Source organism: Oncorhynchus masou, chromosome 23, assembly GCF_036934945.1.
Source record: "Oncorhynchus masou masou isolate Uvic2021 chromosome 23, UVic_Omas_1.1, whole genome shotgun sequence".
Taxonomy (NCBI): Eukaryota; Metazoa; Chordata; class Actinopteri; order Salmoniformes; family Salmonidae; genus Oncorhynchus; species Oncorhynchus masou.
The window spans coordinates 38,895,855-38,914,497 of NC_088234.1; positions in this window are offsets into that span (position 1 = coordinate 38,895,855).

Here is an 18,643-nt window from a genome sequence, read left to right on the forward strand (position 1 = left end):
TCAATGTCTGAACATTGCATGCAAAAATAAACGGGTCACATTCAGGACATAATGTTGTAAGGAATGTGTTCTTGCAAAATATTTATGTGGAAAAAACAGTGTTGCCAGCTCAAACAGTTACTGTTGCTACAAACCGGATGTTCTAAATAAGCGTTCTAATCAAACCGGTTTGAGCGTAAGCTGCAGGGAACACTGTAGAATGATCACACCCATGTACTGTCAAAAGGGCTAGGGAGTTTTTTAGGATAAAAATAAATGGAATAGAGCTAAGCAAAAACCTAGAGGAAAACCTGGTTCAGTCTGCTTTCCAACAGACACTGGACAGGACAATATCCTAAAACACATGGCCTTGCTTACTAAGACAACATTGAATGTTCCTGAGTGGCCTAGTTACAGTTCTGACTTAAACTGGCATGGTAACCTATGGCAAGTCTTGAACAAATATTGTACAATCTAGGTGTGCAGATCTCTTAGAGACTTACCCAGAAAGACTCACTGCTGTAATCACTGCCAAAGGTGATTCTAACATGTTTTTACATCATCATGGGGTATTTTGTATAGATGGGTGAGAGAAAACAAATATTGAGTTCTGGCTGTAACACAGAAAAATGTGGAATAAGTCAATGGGTATGAATACTTTCTGGAGGTACTGTACTTATGGACGCGAGTCCACTAGCTACTGCTAACACAGTCCCTACCTCTGCAGATGGAGCGTTTGAACTGTTTTTCTATTTACATCCATTTGGATACTTCCGTAACAATGAGCTAATGTTGCCCGATTTTTACCTGGCATAAGCTAGAAAAGTTTGCCTTCTCATCAGGACACTCGACACTGTTCATTAGGAGGAGATCGCATTGCATATCAAACACACTAGACTAGAAGCTAGCTAGAAAACTTGACAATATGACAACCACATTTTTTTTTAAACGGAACACTCGTGGGAATTGGCCTCTATGGATAGGGCTACATTTAAATATTTCTTACAGAAGAAATATGGAAAGCATATGCATAACCATGGTACTAAATGAAAGGGAACAGTTTGGAGATCATGTATTAGACCAAAGGTGAGGACAGAACAGTTCACCTGACACAAGGCTGAATCCAAACATTACACTGTTGATTTGATGTACATTTAGCATTTGCTGTACTTTTTGCCGCATTTGTTGATAACAAAATCTGAAAATACTCTGGGATACATTCAGTAACATGATAAGAATATTCCTGGAAAATATGGGGTATCTGCAACATAAGACAAAAAAGTACAAGGGTTTGAGAGAGAGGACTAACTGGTGTCTCCAAGTCGCCTCACACCTCTGCAAAGCATGCACAGTTCCTAAGTCATTTCAATGCACTTTTATGACTCAAAAGAATTACAGTCATTTAACATTATCGGTGTGGAAATGTTATTTGTAGAGTTCACAACCTACTATACTTGTGAGAAGCAAGCTTTTTATTTATTTCATAACCATTACGAGTTTTGTCAACCTTTTCATTGACTTTTTGTTTGGAGTGCTCCATGAGCAATGAGTATGAGTCTGGTTTCTCTGTCCTGATAACATTGAAGGAGCATGCGTGCCTGTGCAAGCATAGAAGTAGATCTAACTGGCCTGCTGCGTGGAAATGTAGGAAAGTACCCATTTGGCAATGTCTGATTTCTGATTGTCCTAACACACCACATAAGTTGGTCGTAGAAAAACAGTGTTACGATCTGATACGATCTGATCCACCCAGTGGAGGTCTGGCCACGGATGAATACGCTTTGGGGACCGAGCCGTTACATAAGTCAACGATCTTATTTTTCCTTGTTAGACAGGTCAAATACTGGGTGTAAGTACTCAAAGTTCAGCCATTGAAATCCCCCCTGATGAATTTGGGGTATAAAAAAAAATAATGTCAAGTTGCAATGACAATGTTTGCTCTTGAATGCACTGATCAAGTTGGAAGCGCAGAATTGTCCGAATATTATGAGAGGGTTTTCTATTTAGGAGCTGAGATGTGGAGATATTTGTGGTAAACAAATATATATAAATATATAAGTGGTTTGTAATACCCTACATTTTTTACTTGTAATCAAAATCACATCACAGGCAAATAAGATCATCTTAAAACAATGTGGTCTCTACGCTGGCGAGATGTGCTCCTCTAGGTGATAGATGGGCTGTGTGTGTGTGTGTGTGTGTGTGTGTGTGTGTGTGTGTGTGTGTGTGTGTGTGTGTGTGTGTGTGTGTGTGTGTGTGTGTGTGTGTGTGTGTGTGTGTGTGTGTGTGTTTGCCCGTGCACATGGACATATCTGTGTGTAAGTGTGTGAGATCGATGCGTAGCCTCTGTACAGTGGTGTTTTATGAATGCGGTGTGTGTGTTAACAGAGTTACGACAACAGACTCTACTTCATCATCTTAGACATAATCACCTCATGGCCTGTTAACCTGAGAGGGTGGCTGGGGGGCAAGAGGGAGAATGTAGGGAGGGGTGCAGGGGTTGTTTAGAGAGTACAAGGGATGAGTGCGGGGAGGAGAGGAGCCATCTGGTGGTGGGAGGCACACAAGGTTGTATTTTGAGACGTGCCTTGTAAAGAGGCTTTTTTTGTTCCACCCATTAGTGAGAGAGCTGTAGCAATGTAATAACTGTATGTGGTAGTCAGTGGCGGCTGCTAAATGGAGGACAGCTCATAATAATGGCTGAAATGGAGCGAATGGAATTGCTTCAAACATATGGAGATCACGTGTTTGATGCATTTGATACCATTCCACCTTTTCCGCACCAGCCATTCCAACGAGCCTGTTCTCCCGTGGTGGTAGTAGTGCCCCATCAACTTAAAATGTATAGGGTACAGATTGGGGTGGCAGAAAGTCTTAAATCTTGAGCATTTTGCCATGTCATTTTGGTCTGTTTTGCCTTGTAGTTGCTGCCAGCTTGGAAGCCTTTGTTAAGGCCTCTAAACGTGGAAGTGACACAAAACACCAAATATTCAGTCATATGGAGAAGGTGGAAACGAGTTTCCTAGGGTTAGTGTCAGGATTTGGCCAGGGTTGTTCCAGTTGTTTGTCAGTAGATGTCCCCATTGTGCTTTTTGTCCCTGTGTTTTTCCCTTGACCCCCATTATTGTTTGCACCTGTGTCTTGTTTCCCCTGAGTGTATTTAAACCCTTTGTTTCCCTCAGTTCTGTGCTCTGTGTTTGTATGTTGGCACCCTGCCCTAGTGTTCTGTGTGCTCTTGTCGATTCCGGGTAACGTTCTTGTGGTATTCTGTTTTTTGTTTTAGTTTAGTTTTGGTGAGTTTCTTTTTAGATCTTTTTGTGTTTTTCCTTCCACCTTTTGGATTTGCCATTTTTTATTTTTAGGATTTTTTCTTCATTAAATTACACCGTCTTAAGTACTGCTGTGTCTGCCTCATCTTCTGGGTTCTGCTGTCTATTCGTGGCTCAGTTGGTTAAGTGACTGTTTCTCACTCCGGAGACCCAGGTTCGTAACCGGGTCCTGACAGAAACACAGAGCCAAAAATGAACCCAGAGGCAGCCAGTTCCCAGGACCTTTTTGCCACGCTGTCCCACCACCAGGAGACTGTCCAACGCCACGAAGCCGCCCTGGTTCAGCAAGAGGCCTTAATGGCAAGACATTCTCATCTTCTGTCGGAGATGCTGACTTCCATTAAGCAAATGTCTGATCGACTTACCCCGGCAACAGTTCCCGTCCCAGTACCTCAAGTTCACGTACCCATGGCAGTTAACCCCCTGGCTGAACCTCGTCTTCCACCTCCCCAACGGTTCTCAGGTGATCCAAGTGCTTGTAAAGGGTTTCTCACTCAATGTTCTCTCTCCTTTGAGCTGCAACCCTCGTCGTTTCCCACCGACCGGTCTAAGATCGCATATATCATCACCCTGCTGTCGGAAAAAGCCCTGGCCTGGGCTACTGCTGTGTGGGATGCCCATAGTTCCTGCTGTGCCAGCTACTCTGCCTTTGCTGAGGAATTCAAACGAGTGTTTCAAGGCCCAAGCAGTGGTTCTGACTCAGCCAAACAGCTCCTGACTCTCCATCAAGGTTGGCGCAGCGTGACGGACTATGCCATCCAGTTCCGCACGGTAGCAGCAGCGAGTGGCTGGAACAACGAGGCGCTCACGGTGTGCTTTCTGAAAGGCCTTTCCGACACTATCCAAGATGAACTGGCCACTCGGGAACCACCGGACAATCTCGAGTCCCTGATCAAGTTGGCCTCACGCATTGACCAGCGTCTGAGAGAGAGAGAACTCAACCGTAGACCTCTAGCCCCTATCAGTCCCAGCTCCGAGCTCCCACCTTTATCATCACTGGCTCCACCGGAACCCATGCAGATTGGACGCATCTCCCAGGCTGAGAGAGAACGCCGGATGAGGGAGCGACGCTGTCTATATTGCGGCAAACCGGGCCATTTCCGTTCCACGTGTCCCGGGCTCCAGGGAAACGCTCTGTCCCGTACAGACCGGGGGAACTGTAACGGGAAACATAACCTCCTCCCATCCGTCCAACTCCCGTCTGCTCATTCCAGTCACCCTCTCCTGGGACAACCACAAGCTTCACCTTCAAGCCTTGGTAGACTCTGGAGCCGCAGGTAACTTCATGGATGGTGTCTGGGCGAAGGAGAATGGCGTTCCCTCTGAACCTCTAAGTGACCCCATGAGGGTTACTACATTGGATGGAAGCCCTTTGGGATCTGGACTTGTCACTCATGTCACTACCTCCTTGAGACTTTCAGTTTCACAACACCAGGAATTGATGAACTTTCATTTGATCTCCTGTTCCGAGTTCCCTCTCGTCCTTGGATACCCCTGGCTTCACAGCCATAACCCTCACATCGACTGGTCTGTGGGCACTATCAAGCAGTGGGGTCCTACGTGCCAAGCTACTTGTATTTTCCAGAATTCCCGAGTTCTACTCCCGAGTCTTTAGAATCCATCGACCTGACCCGAGTTCCCGAGTGTTACCATGACCTCAAATTGGTGTTTAGCAAACAGAGGGCCACCATGCTACCACCCCATAGACCTTACGATTGCCCCATCGACCTGTTTCCGGGCACTTGCCCCCCAGGGGTCGGATCTTTTCCCTATCTCCACCCGAACGAGCTGCTATGGATACCTACATCAAGGACTCTCTGGAAGCAGGCCTCATGCGTCCATCCACCTCCCCGGCGGGAGCAGGGTTTTTCTTTGTGGCCAAGAAAGACGGTGGGTTACGTCCTTGCATCGACTACCGGGGACTCAATGACATAACCGTCCGTAACCGTTACCCGCTACCCTTTATGGCCACAGCCTTCGAGCTGCTCCAGGAAGCAGTTGTTTTCACTAAGCTTGACCTGCGGAACGCATACCATCTTGTGCGGATCAGACCTGGTGACGAGTGGAAGACCGCTTTCAACACGCCTACTGGTCACTATGAATACTTGGTGATGCCCTTCGGCCTGACCAACGCCCCAGCGGTGTTCCAAGCGCTCATAAACGATGTGCTTAGGGATATGCTTAACATATTTGTGTTCGTTTACTTGGATGACATCCTCATCTTTTCGAGCTCCCTTCAAGAACACACTAAGCATGTCAGACAAGTACTCAAACGCCTCCTGGACAGCCATCTGTACGTTAAGCCGGAAAAATGTGAATTCCATTCATCCCGAGTACAATTCCTGGGATTTGTAGTGGAACCCGGTCGAATCCAAATGGACCCTAGGAAGGTAGGGGCGGTAGCGGATTGGCCCACCCCCAAATCCGTTAAGGATGTTCAGCGTTTCCTGGGCTTCACAAACTTTTACCGCAAGTTCATCAAGAACTTCAGTTTGGTGGCAGCTCCTCTCTCAGCTTTAACCAAAGGTGGCAATGCAAGGTTTTTTTGGGGAAGAGAAGCTGAGACGGCCTTCCAAGGACTCAAGCAGCGCATCCTCTCTGCTCCCATCCTGATACTACCGACTACGGATGAACCATTTGTGGTGGAGGTAGACGCATCAGAGGTTGGTGTCGGAGCTGTCCTGTCTCAGAGGGGTGAAGACAAGAAGCTTCATCCGTGCGCTTTCTTCTCACACCGGCTTACCCCGACTGAGAGGAACTACGATGTGGGGGATCGTGAACTCCTAGCGGTTAAGATGGCATTGAAGGAATGGAGACACTGGCTCGAGGGGGCTTCTCACCCGTTTCAAGTACTTACGGACCACAAAAATCTGGAGTATATCCAGCAGGCGAAGCGGTTGAACTCTAGACAAGCTAGATGGTCTCTTTTCTTCAATCGATTCCAGTTTATCCTCACCTATCGGCCCGGGTCGAAGAATCTCAAACCGGATGCCCTGTCCCGAGTCTACGCTCCTGCCATTCGAGATGACACGGACATGCCTGTCCTTCCTGCTGCTAAGATTGTGGCTCCGATCTCGTGGCAAGTTGAGGATACCGTGAGACGTGCTCAAGCTAGCGAACCGGACCCCAAAGGAGGCCCTGCCAATCGGTTGTTTGTCCCCAAGGCAGTGAGGACTCAGGTCCTTCTGTGGGGGCACTCCTCTCGCCTCACCTGTCATCCGGGCGTAGGTCGCACCTTGGAGTTCATCCAGCGTAAGTTCTGGTGGCCTACCATAAGAGAAGACGTTGCCACTTTCGTCAATGCCTGCCCCGTGTGCTGCCAGGGCAAATCTTCTCACCTCCGCCCTCAAGGACTCCTTCACCCTTTACCTGTTCCCCACAGACCCTGGTCCCATATCTCATTGGACTTTATTACTGGACTTCCTCCATCCCATGGCAATACTACTATCCTAGTCATAATCGACAGGTTTTCAAAGGCGGCCAGGTTCGTCCCTCTGACTAAGTTACCTTCTGCCAAGGAAACGGCTGAGTTGGTAATTAATCATGTGTTCCGAGTCTTCGGCATTCCTCAAGATGTGGTTTCTGACAGAGGTCCCCAGTTCGCCTCAAGGTTTTGGAAGGCCTTCTGCCAACTCATGGGGGCTTCTGCCAGTCTATCTTCAGGGTACCATCCGGAGTCCAACGGCCAAACAGAGAGGATGAATCAAGAGCTGGAAACCACCCTCCGATGTATGACTCGTGACAACCCGTCCACATGGTCATCCTTTATTGTTTGGGCCGAATACGCGCACAACACCTTGCGCTCCTCCTCCACTGGTATGTCCCCGCACGAGTGTCAGTTTGGCTATGCTCCTCCATTGTTCCCGGACCAGGAGGCAGAAGTCAGTGTGCCTTCAGCCTTGAGATTCGTCAGACGCTGTCGGCTTATGTGGAGGAAGACCCGTCTTAATCTGATGCGTTCCTCACAGAGGTATCAACAACAAGCCAACAGACGTCGCCGTCCCGGGCCTACCCTGCGCCCCGGCCAGAGAGTCTGGCTCTCCACAAGAGACTTACCTCTACGGGTGGAGTCTCGCAAGCTGTCCCAAAAATACATCGGTCCCTTCAAGGTTGCCAGGAGAGTTAACCCAGTTTCTTATCGCCTACACTTACCCAGATCCCTTAAGATTAATCCCACATTTCATGTGTCTTTGTTAAAACCTGTTGTTTTTTCTCCCCTTGTCCCGGCAGACAGACCTCCCCCTCCGCCTCGTGTCATTGGAGGCCAGCCGGCTTATACCGTCCACCGGATACTGGATTCCCGCCGGGTGCAGCGGTCCTGGCAGTATCTGGTGGACTGGGAAGGCTACGGTCCTGAGGAGCGCTCCTGGGTTCCTGCCAAAGACATCCTGGACCCTGACCTCATTCGTCAGTTCAGGGTCCTCCACCCTGAGAGAGCTGGTAGGAACGTCAGGAGCCGTTCCTAGGGGGGGGATTCTGTCAGGATTTGGCCAGGGTTGTTCCAGTTGTTTGTCAGTAGATGTCCCCATTGTGCTTTTTGTCCCTGTGTTTTTCCCTTGACCCCCATTATTGTTTGCACCTGTGTCTTGTTTCCCCTGAGTGTATTTAAACCCTTTGTTTCCCTCAGTTCTGTGCTCTGTGTTTGTATGTTGGCACCCTGCCCTAGTGTTCTGTGTGCTCTTGTCGATTCCGGGTAACGTTCTTGTGGTATTCTGTTTTTTGTTTTAGTTTAGTTTTGGTGAGTTTCTTTTTAGATCTTTTTGTGTTTTTCCTTCCACCTTTTGGATTTGCCATTTTTATTTTTAGGATTTTTTCTTCATTAAATTACACCGTCTTAAGTACTGCTGTGTCTGCCTCATCTTCTGGGTTCTGCTGTCTATTCGTGGCTCAGTTGGTTAAGTGACTGTTTCTCACTCCGGAGACCCAGGTTCGTAACCGGGTCCTGACAGAGACAGTTATTATTTGTAATTATGTTCCCCGACCATCCGCTCAAGAAACTCTATAAAGGAAGGTGTTCCTAATGTTTGGTAACACACTTGGGATTCATATTTTCCTGAAAATCTTTCCCAGCAAATACCGCAAAAATCATGTGCCAATTTAAAACAATTAAAACCAAGACATGTTCATTATGCCATGCTTCTCCAAAATAAGATTGTTGCTGCAACACAATGCTAGCTTGATTGCGCCACTATGTAAACATTTCACGACAAGTGAAACTGATATTTAGCAATGATAGAGTAACTTTGATTGCCAATGACATTGTTGTGAATTTTTGAAACAGGCTGTTCATAAATTCAGAGCGTTATCATGTTCCTCAATTAATTCAGCACATTTCAGCAGTAGGCCTAAGCTATCTCGACACAGAGCACACTCAGGACGCACAGAGCACACCCTGAGTAGGCTATATAGCATTGTCGAATCATACAAACTTTGACAAGCTTTAATAATGCGACCTATGGATTATAGAATTACGTTTTTAGAATCTAGTGATTTGGGGTTTTAGTGGGATTGGGACGATAGCAAAATAGCCTAAGCTCTAATCACAGCAATATAAGGCTAGTTTGTGAGTCAATAGATTTAAAAAAATACACTTGATTTAGACGACATTGTTGCATGCTAAATATTTCTGATCAGTGAGAGATGACCAAAGTATCTAATGTGCTTCCACTTCCACTTGTACAGCCAGGGATTCATTAACCAAATTCACTGCATTTGGAAAGTATAACAACATTTTGCATCAATCTACAGACAATTCACCATAATAGCAAAGCAAAAACACGTTTTTTGAAATTGTTGCTAATTTATTAAAAATAAAAAACAGAAAATACATTTACATAACTATTCAGACCCCTTACCCTTTGTTGAAGCACCTTTGGCAGCGATTCCAGCATTGATTCTTCTTGGGTATGACATCACAAGCCTGGCACACCTGTATTTTGGGAGCTTCTCCCATTCTTCTCTGCAGATCCTCTCAGAGCTATTTTCAAGTCTCTCCAGAGATTTTCGATCGGGTTCAAGTCCGGGATCTGTCTGAGACACTCAAGGACATTCAGAAACTTGTCCCGAAGCCACTCCTGCATTGTCTTGGCTGTGTGCTTAAGGTTGTTGCCTTGTTGGAAGGTGAACCTTCGCCCCAGTCTAAGGACCCGAGCGTTCTGGAGCAAATTTCAAACTTCATTGATTTAAGAATGATGGAGGCCTCTGTGTTCATGGGGACCTTCAATGCTGCAGAAATGTTTTGGTACCCTTCCCCAAATCTGTGCCTCGACACAATGCTGTCTCGGCGCTCTGCGGACAATTCCTTCGACCTCATGGCTTGGGTTTTGCAATGTCAACTATGGGACCTTATATAGACAGGTATGTTCCTTTCCAAATCATGTCCAATCAATTGAATTTACCACAGGTGGACTCCAACCAAGCTGAAGGGGCATCTAAAGGATGATCAATGGACATTTCAAGTTTTATAGCAAAGGGTCTGAAAACTTACAGTTGAAGTCGGAAGTTTACATACACCTTAGCCAAATACATTTAAACTCAATGTCAAACATTGCAGGTTGCCTTCCACAAGCTTCCCACAATAAGTTGGGCCTCCTTGCTCGCACACGCTTTTTCAGTTCTGCCCACACATTTTCTATGGGATTGAGGTCATGGCTTTGTGATGACCACTCCAATACCTTGACATTGTTGTCCTTAAGCAATTTTGCCACAACTTTGGAAGTATGCTTGGGGTCATCATCCATTTGGAAGACCCATTTGCAACCAAGCTTTAATTTCCTGACTGATGTCTTGAGATGTTGCTTCATTATATCCACATAATGTTCCCTCCTCATGATGCCATCTATATTGTGAAGTACACCAGTCCCTCCTACAGCAAAGCACCCCCACAACATCAGACCAGAGGACATTTCTCCAAAAAGTACGATCTTTGTCCCCATGTGCAGTTGCAAACTTTAGTCTGGCTTTTTTATGGCTATTTTGGAGCAGTGGCTTCTTCCTTGCTGAGTGGCCTTTCAGGTTATGTCGATATAGGACTCATTTTACTGTGGATATAGATACTTTTGTACCTGTTCCCTCCAGCATCTTCACATGGTCCTTTGCTGTTGTTCTGAGATTGATTTGCACTTTTCCCACCAAAGTACGTTCATCTTTAGGGGACAAAACGAGTCTCCTTCCTGAGCGGTATGACGGCTGTGTGGTCCCATGGTGTTTATACTTGCGTACTATTGTTTGTACAGATGAACGTGGTACCTTCAGGTGTTTGGAAATTGCTCCCAAGGATGAACAAGACTTGTGGACGTCTACTATTGTTTTTCTGAGGTCTTGGCTGATTTCTTTTGATTTTCCCATGATGTCAAGCAAAGAGGCACTTAGTTTGAAGGTAGGCCTGGAAATACATCCACAGGTACACCTCCAATTGACTCAAATTGTGTCAGAAGCTTCTAAAGCCATGACATTATTTTCTGGAATTTTCCAAGCTGTTTAAAGGCACAGTCAACTTAGTGTATGTAGACTTTTGACCCACTGGAATTGTGATTTTAATACATTTGCAAACATTTCTAAAAACCTGTTTTTGATTTGTCATTATGGAGTATTGTGTGTAGAATGATGAGGAACATTTGGTATTTAATACATTTTAGAATAAGGCTGTAACTTAAAACAAAATGTGTAAAAAGTCAAGGGGTCTGATTACTTTCCGAATATACTGTATATCATATTAACATGGCATAAGTCATTACAAAATGTGTAGAATTGCAGGAAATGTGTTTCAAACTGCAAACATTTATCTCCACCCCATGTCAAAATGGGTAGATTTGCAGGAAATTAGCTGTAAAACAAAACAAAAAAATATCTTATGCTATATTGGCATGAGTCATTGCAAAATGTGTAGAATTGCCGGAAATTTGTTACAAAATTGCAAGGTTCTCTCCGCCCCATGGCAGAATGTGGAGAATTGCATTTTCTCTTCACAGTCAAGAGGGGAGCCTCCCAAAAAGTCTAAGGACTTCAATCTTACAGTGGTGAAGTAATTGCAACTTCAATTGGTGCTGGAGGTAGATGGTAAATATCAAAAGGTTCCTTTTGCCATATTCAAGAGTGACAAACCACTCATCATTGGGTTAAAGTCATGTAACTTACTGGATCTAGTGAATCCAGTACTTACAGTGAATTGCCAAATGACTCATTTTGAGAATGCATATGCTGAGGTTTTTGAGAGAATAGGAAAACTCAAGGTGCAGCACGAAATCAAGTTACAGCAGCCAAATAGACCAGTGATCCATGTTAAGAAAAGAAAAGATTTACCAAATACACTAAAGTAAAAAAATAAATAAAAGAGAAACAATAAAATAACAATAGCGAGGCTATATACAGGGGGTCCTGGTACAGGGTCAATGTGCGGGGGTACAGGTTAGTCGAGGTAATTGAGATAATATGTACATGTAGGTAGGGTTAAAGTGACTATGCATAGATAATAAACAGCGAGTAGCAGCTGCGTAAAAAAAAAGCGGCGTGGTGGTCAAAGCAAATAGTCCAGGTAGCCATTTGATCAGCTGTTCAGAGTCTTATGGCTTCGGGGTAGAAGCCTCTTGGACCAAGACTTGGCGCTCCGGTACCACTTGCCGTGCGGTAGCAGAGAGAAAAGTTTATGACTAGGGTGGCTGGAGTCTTTGATCATTTTCTGGGCCTTCTTCGGACACCGCCTGATATAGAGGTCCTGGATGGCAGGAAGCTTGGCCCCAGTGATGTACCGGGCCATACGCACTACCCTCTGTAGTGCCTTGCGTCGGGGGCCAAACAGTTGCAATACCAGGTGGTGTCTCTTTTTGAGGATCTGAGGACCCATGCCAAATCTTTTCAGTTTCCTGAGGGGGAAAAGGTGTTATCATGCCCTCTTCAGGACTGTCTTGGTGTGTTTGGACCATGATAGTTCGTTGGTGATGTGAACACCAAGGAACTTAAAGCTCTCAACTTGCTCCACTCCAGCCCCATCGATGAGAATGGGGGAATTCTCTGCGTTCCTTTTCCTGTAGTCCTTTCCTTTTGTCACGCCCTGACCTTAGAGAGCCTTTTATTCTCTATTTGGTTAGGTCAGGGTGCAACTAGGATGGACAATCACTGTTTTCTATTTCTTTGTTGGCCGGGTATGGTTCCCAATCAGAGGCAGCTGTCTATCGTTGTCTCTGATTGGGGATCATACTTAGGCAGCCTTTTCCCACCTGTAGTTTGTGGGATCTTGTTTTTGGTACTGTGCTGTTTAGCCCTACTAGACGTTACGTTACGTTTCGTTTTGTATTTGTTGTTTTTTTGGTGTTCATTTAATATATTAAAATGTATGCCTACCACACTGCACCTTGGTCCGATCCTTCCATCGACGAACGTAACAGAAGATCCCACCACAAACGGACCGAGCAGCGTGGCCAGGAGGAGCAGACATCCTAGACATGGGAGGATATCTTGGACGTTAAGGGATCCTGGACGTGGGAGGAGATCCTGGCCGGAAAGGATCGCCTTCCATGGGAGCAGACGGAGGCAGCGAGGGAGGAACAACGAAAACACCGGGGTTCGCAACCACGACGGAAGCCCGATAGGCAGTCCCCCCAAAACGTTTTTGGGGAGGGCACACGGGGTGGTTGGCGGAGCCAGGGTTTGAACCAGAGCCAACTCCCCGTACTCACCATGGGGAGCGTGTGACCGGTCAGGCACCATGTTTTGCGGTGATAGGCACTGTGTCTCCAATGTGCATCCACATCACGGTGCGTTCTGTGCCAGCTCCCCGCACTTGCCGTGCGAAAGTGGGCATCTGTCCAGGACGGGTGGTGCCGGCTCAGCGCGCCTCGTCTCCAGTGCGCCTCCTCGGTCCAGGATATCCTGCGCCGGCCATACGTACTGTATCTCCAATGTCCCTTCACAGCCCAATGCGTCCTGTGCTAGCTCCCCGCACTTGCCATTTGAGGGTGGTCATTTGTCCAGGACGTGTTGTGCCAGCTCTACACTCAAGACCACCAGTGCGACTCCACGGTCCAGTATATCCTGTGCCAGCTCCATGCACCCGGCCTCCAGTGCGTGTCTCCAGCCTGGTACGTCCTGTGCCAGCTCCACGCACGAAGCCTCCAGTGATTATCCATGGCACGAAGCCTCCAGTGATGATCCATGGCCCGGAGGCTCCAGTGATGATCCATGGCCCAGAGCCTCCAGTGATGATCCATGGCCCGGAGCCTCCAGTGATGATCCATGGCCCGGAGCCTCCAGTGATGATCCATGGCCCAGAGCCTCTAGAGATGATCCAAGGTCCGGAGCCTCCAGCGACGGTTCCCAGTCCGGAGCCTCCAGCGACGGTTCCCAGTCTGGAGCCTTCAGCTGGGGTTCCCAGTCCGGAGCCTCCGGCGACGATGCACGGTCCAGAGTTCCGGCGACGATCCACGGTCCAGAGTCCCCGGCGACGATCCACGGTCCGGTTCCTCCGGCGACGATCCACGGTCCGGTCCTCCGGCGACGATCCACGGTCCGGTTCCTCCGGCGACGATCCACGGTCCGGTTCCTCCGGCGACGATCCACGGTCCGGTTCCTCCGGCGACGATCCATGGTCCGGAGGCCCTGGCGATGATCTACGGTCCGGTTCATCTGGCAACAATCAACGGTCCGGAGTCTCCGGTGACGATCCACGGTCCGGTTTCACGGAAGCGGAGGAATCCGCGAGTGGAGCAGGGTCTATGTCCCGAACCAGAGCCATCACATGGGCTAGATGCCCACCCAAAACCTCCCCCATAGTCAGGTTTTGCGGCTGGAGTCCGCACCTTTGGGGGGATACTGTCACGCCCTGACCTTAGAGAGGCTTTTTATTCTCTATTCTGTTAGGTCAGGGTGTGACTAGGGTGGGCAATCTGTTTTCTATTTCTTTGTTGGCTGGGTATGGTTCCCAATCAGAGGCAGCTGTCTATTGTTGTCTCTGATTCGGGATCATACTTAGGCAGCCTTGTCCCACCTGTAGTTTGTGGGATCTTGTTTTTGGTACTGTGTTGTTTAGCCCTACTAGACGTTACGTTTCATTTTGTATTTGTTGTTTTAACGGTGTTCATTTAATATATTAAAATGTACGCCTACCACGCTGCACCTTGGTCCAATCCTTCCATTGACGAACGTAACATTGTGTCGTTGGCAAACTTAATGATGGTGTTGGAGTCGTGCTTGGCCACGCGGTCATGGGTGAACAGGGAGTACAGGAGGGGACTAAGCATGCACCACTGAGGGGCCCCCGTGTGGAGGATCAGTGCGGCAAATGTGTTGTTTCCTACCCTTACTGAAGGACACTACTGCTAGTCAGATGATAACTCACATTGTCAATCTTTGCTCGCCATGGGGTCGCAGGGGTAGTCCATACGGACAACACTACACAGTTCAGCTGTTCGGCTTTCAGTGATTTTGCTAAACTGTAGGGGTTCAAGTATGTCAGATCAAACCTACTGTACTCACAGTCTAATGGATTAGTCGAGAAAGATCTCCGAATAGTGAAACTACTGCTTAAGAAAGCTCTTGACTCAAAGACTGATCCATATCTGGCTTTGTTAATCTACCGGACTACTCTCCTGGAGAGCTGTTGTTCAACAGGAAACTCAATACTAGGTTGCCAGTACTACTACAGAAACAGAAAAGGATGACAAGGCCATTCTTAAAATTAACAAACAGAGAGAAAAGAGAGTTACACACAGGATAAATAGGAGACACTTGTTACTGTACATGTACCTGAGTGTGAGAAAACAGACAGGCAAGAGAGTGAAATTACAAGTCAGACAATGTCCAGCCCAGCCACTCCTGTGTCAGTCAACACCAGGGCAGCCTGATGAAACAGGACAGTCAGGTAGAGTATTAAAGGCACCTCAGAGGCTGATTGAGGAAATGTAAATGTGTTATTGAAATGCAATGTTCACCATGCAAATGTATTGTAACCAGGTTGTTTATAGAGAGTTGTTTTATCTCTTACGGAACAAAACGTATCTTGATAAGGTGGATGTGGCATATTGTATGTGATTTCCCGATCTAATTCCTGCGCAACCTCCATAAATAACCCCCTTGACAGGCGCCCTGCTTTGGAAATCCATACACAAAACATTCCATTAAAAAATATTTTTGGGGCACAAAGCTGTCATGGTTCTTTCAGGCACCAGAGGGTGGCAGAGACAACCCTAGATACTTTCTTTGTTTACTCAGGTGTTGCTTATCATTTCATTATGATTTCCCTTTGAAAAGAGCTGTGTTTCTGTCCATGTTTGCAGAAGCGTGATTTCGGTTGCTCTGTGTGTTTGTCGCCTGAGTAAGTTTTCGAGTCCTAGTTGGTTTTTCAGTATTACTGTGATCCTTCTTTTACCTTATTTTCAGGAAAGTATTTATGTTTATCCTGAACCATTGATTCCTGGTCCATTCTCTGTACCTGGTCCCAAACCCACCATGTCACAAAAGCACACTTCTTCTGTTCCGCGGAACACACACGAAATCCGAGTAAGAACAGGTCTTGTTCTTCTCACCGACGTCACCTTACCCAACTCTTCCATGATACTCCTCGTGACGTCGAACGAATCCTCCAGGCAACATTGATTTTGTTTCCTTTACTTTTCACGACTGTAGCCCTCTCCCTCTCCCTCTCACTCTCTGTACTCTCATCTTCACCCGACCCACCATTAGTTTTCGAACAGAACATCTGTTTCCACCATCTTCCTCCTTCATCCCGTGGAAGCCTCCTGCTGCTCCTTTTTTCCCTCTGGTCCCTCACTCCACATTGAGACCTGTTTGGCTTGTTATAGACCTGTCATGTTACTAATCTTGATGATGATGATAGCAGGGGAAAAGTGTTGCCAAACATCAACAACAATACTTGCTGTGATATTGCACTTCCCTATACACCTCAAGGTATGGAAATATGTCCATATGAATCATTACTTTATAAGTACTGATAGTTTATTCTCACTTAATATACACTCTAGGGGCTATAAAATAGATAATAAATAACTGTACATCAAAGGCAATCACTTTGTGTAATGCTGTAGTTTTTTTCAATGGGTGAAGAAGTACATGGCTCTCACTATAGTCGTGCTGTGTGGGAAGCCTGCCACTAGTCCTGGTAGATAGCACCATCTTGTGGTGTGTAAACTTCAAATGAGCAGCGGGTACTGATGAGAATGACAACCCTGGATTATCATAAAATAATAGGCTTGAGGCCTATACATTGTATCTTTCGCTCAAACTGTCCAGTAAAATTACCATTAACTATGTCTTTCGCATCCCCTACTTTTAGCCACTGACTTTCTTAACAGTAAATTCAACAAGTGGTTATTATTAAACATTACCAACATACTGTATTTCTTCAAAGTTTATTATTTCAATAAAACAGGCAGCTCTACAGCGTTGTCCATATGGGTTGGAATGTTCTACTGGTTTTGAACCGAGGGGCAAGTAGACCCCCAGCTCCGCTAAAACCATTGACAACCATACTGAACAAAAATATAAACGCAACATGAAACAATTGCAAAGATTTTGCTGAGTTGCAGTGCATATGAAGAAATCAGTCAATTTAAATATATTAATTAGGCCCTAATCTTCGGATTTCACATGACTGGGCTGGGGCACAGCCATGGGTGGGCCTGGGAGGGCATACGCCCGCCCACTTGGGAGCCAGGCTCAGACAATCAGAATTAGTTTTTCCACACAAAAGGCCTGTGAGGCCGGTTGGACGTACTGGCAAATTCTCTAAAACGACGTTGGAGGTGGCTTATGGTAGAGAAATGAACATAAAATCTCTGGTGGGCAGCTCTGGTGGGCATTCCTGCAGTCAAGATGTCAATTGCATGCTCCCTCAAAACTTCAGACATCTGTTGCATTGTGTTGTGTGACAAACTGCACATTTTAGAGTAGCCTTTTATTGTTCCCAGCACAAGGTGCATCTGTGCAATGATCATGCTGTTTAATAAGCTTCTTGATATGCCACACTTGTGAGGTGGATGGATTATCCTGACAATGGATAAATTTCGCACAAACAGGGATTTAAACATTTGAGAGAAAAAAAAGCTTTTTATGCTCATTGAAAATTTTGTGAGGGTAGCCTCATGATATTTCTCAATATTGGCCTCCATTAATTTGATATTTGAGGGATATAAAATAAAAGTGAACTATACCTGACAAGTATGAGTGGTTTAGGTTAATTTCCCATACTTTGTAGGCTCCGCCTGTCAAGCAGCAAAGGGCGCATTTGCCAATGTACTGTTGGCTGATAATGTTTACTTTGCGAGCTACGGTAGAAACTTTTTGTACAGTTAGCTAAACATAGTGTTGGCTATGCCAGCAACATTCATTTTAAATATGTCTTTCAATGGAAGAGATTTATTGTTGAGATTTTCAGTTTCTCTGATATAAATCAACAAATCCATATACACAGCCTCGTCTCAGACCAGACGTAACAGTAAAAGTAAATCCGGGACTGTAAAAAAAGTATGATTGATATGTTATGTTTGACATGGTTAAATATGACAGAAGGTTACGTCTAGCAATCAAAGGTTGCATATTGAAATCTCATGGACAACTTTAGCATTTAGCTAATTAGCTACTTTACAACTACATAGTATGTTAGCTAACCCTTCCCCTAACCTTTTCCCTTTTAGCTAACCCTTTCCCTAACCTTAACCCTTTATACTAACACCTAGCCTAGTTAATGTTAGCCAGCTAGCTAACGTCAGCGTGAGCCATCTAGACACCTAGCTAACGTTAGCCACAACAAACTGTAATTAGTAAAATGTCATATGTTTAGCAAAATTGTAACATTTGTAGCTTTAGCAAATTCATAACATATCATACAAATTGTAATTCGTAACATAGTAAGTAATAGATGATGGACATCCACAAAAAAAATACCATATATCATAGTAGATGGAGAGTATTGGATTTACATACAGAATAATACTAAATGCTCTGTGACCAGGTTGCAGCCAGCACTGCATGGTTTTATTTCTAGGAACACAAGTTAAAAAATACATATATATATTATGAATACAACAAATACAAAAAACAGAAATATACAAACAAGAGTACATAAACCTAACAGACAGGGGTATTACATATCAAGATTTATTTTAAATTTGTTAAATACTTTTATGGTGCGTAATGCTTTTTTGTTTTTACATTTACTGATCATTTCAAAATAATATTTAAATTATATCTTAAATAATGTGAAGAGAGGTTTGTTCTCAAACCCACTTCATGTTATGGATAAATAGTCTCCCATGAAAGATAAACAAATTAACAATGAAAGTTAAATCAGGGTACATATCATTTGGATCGAAATAAAACATAAA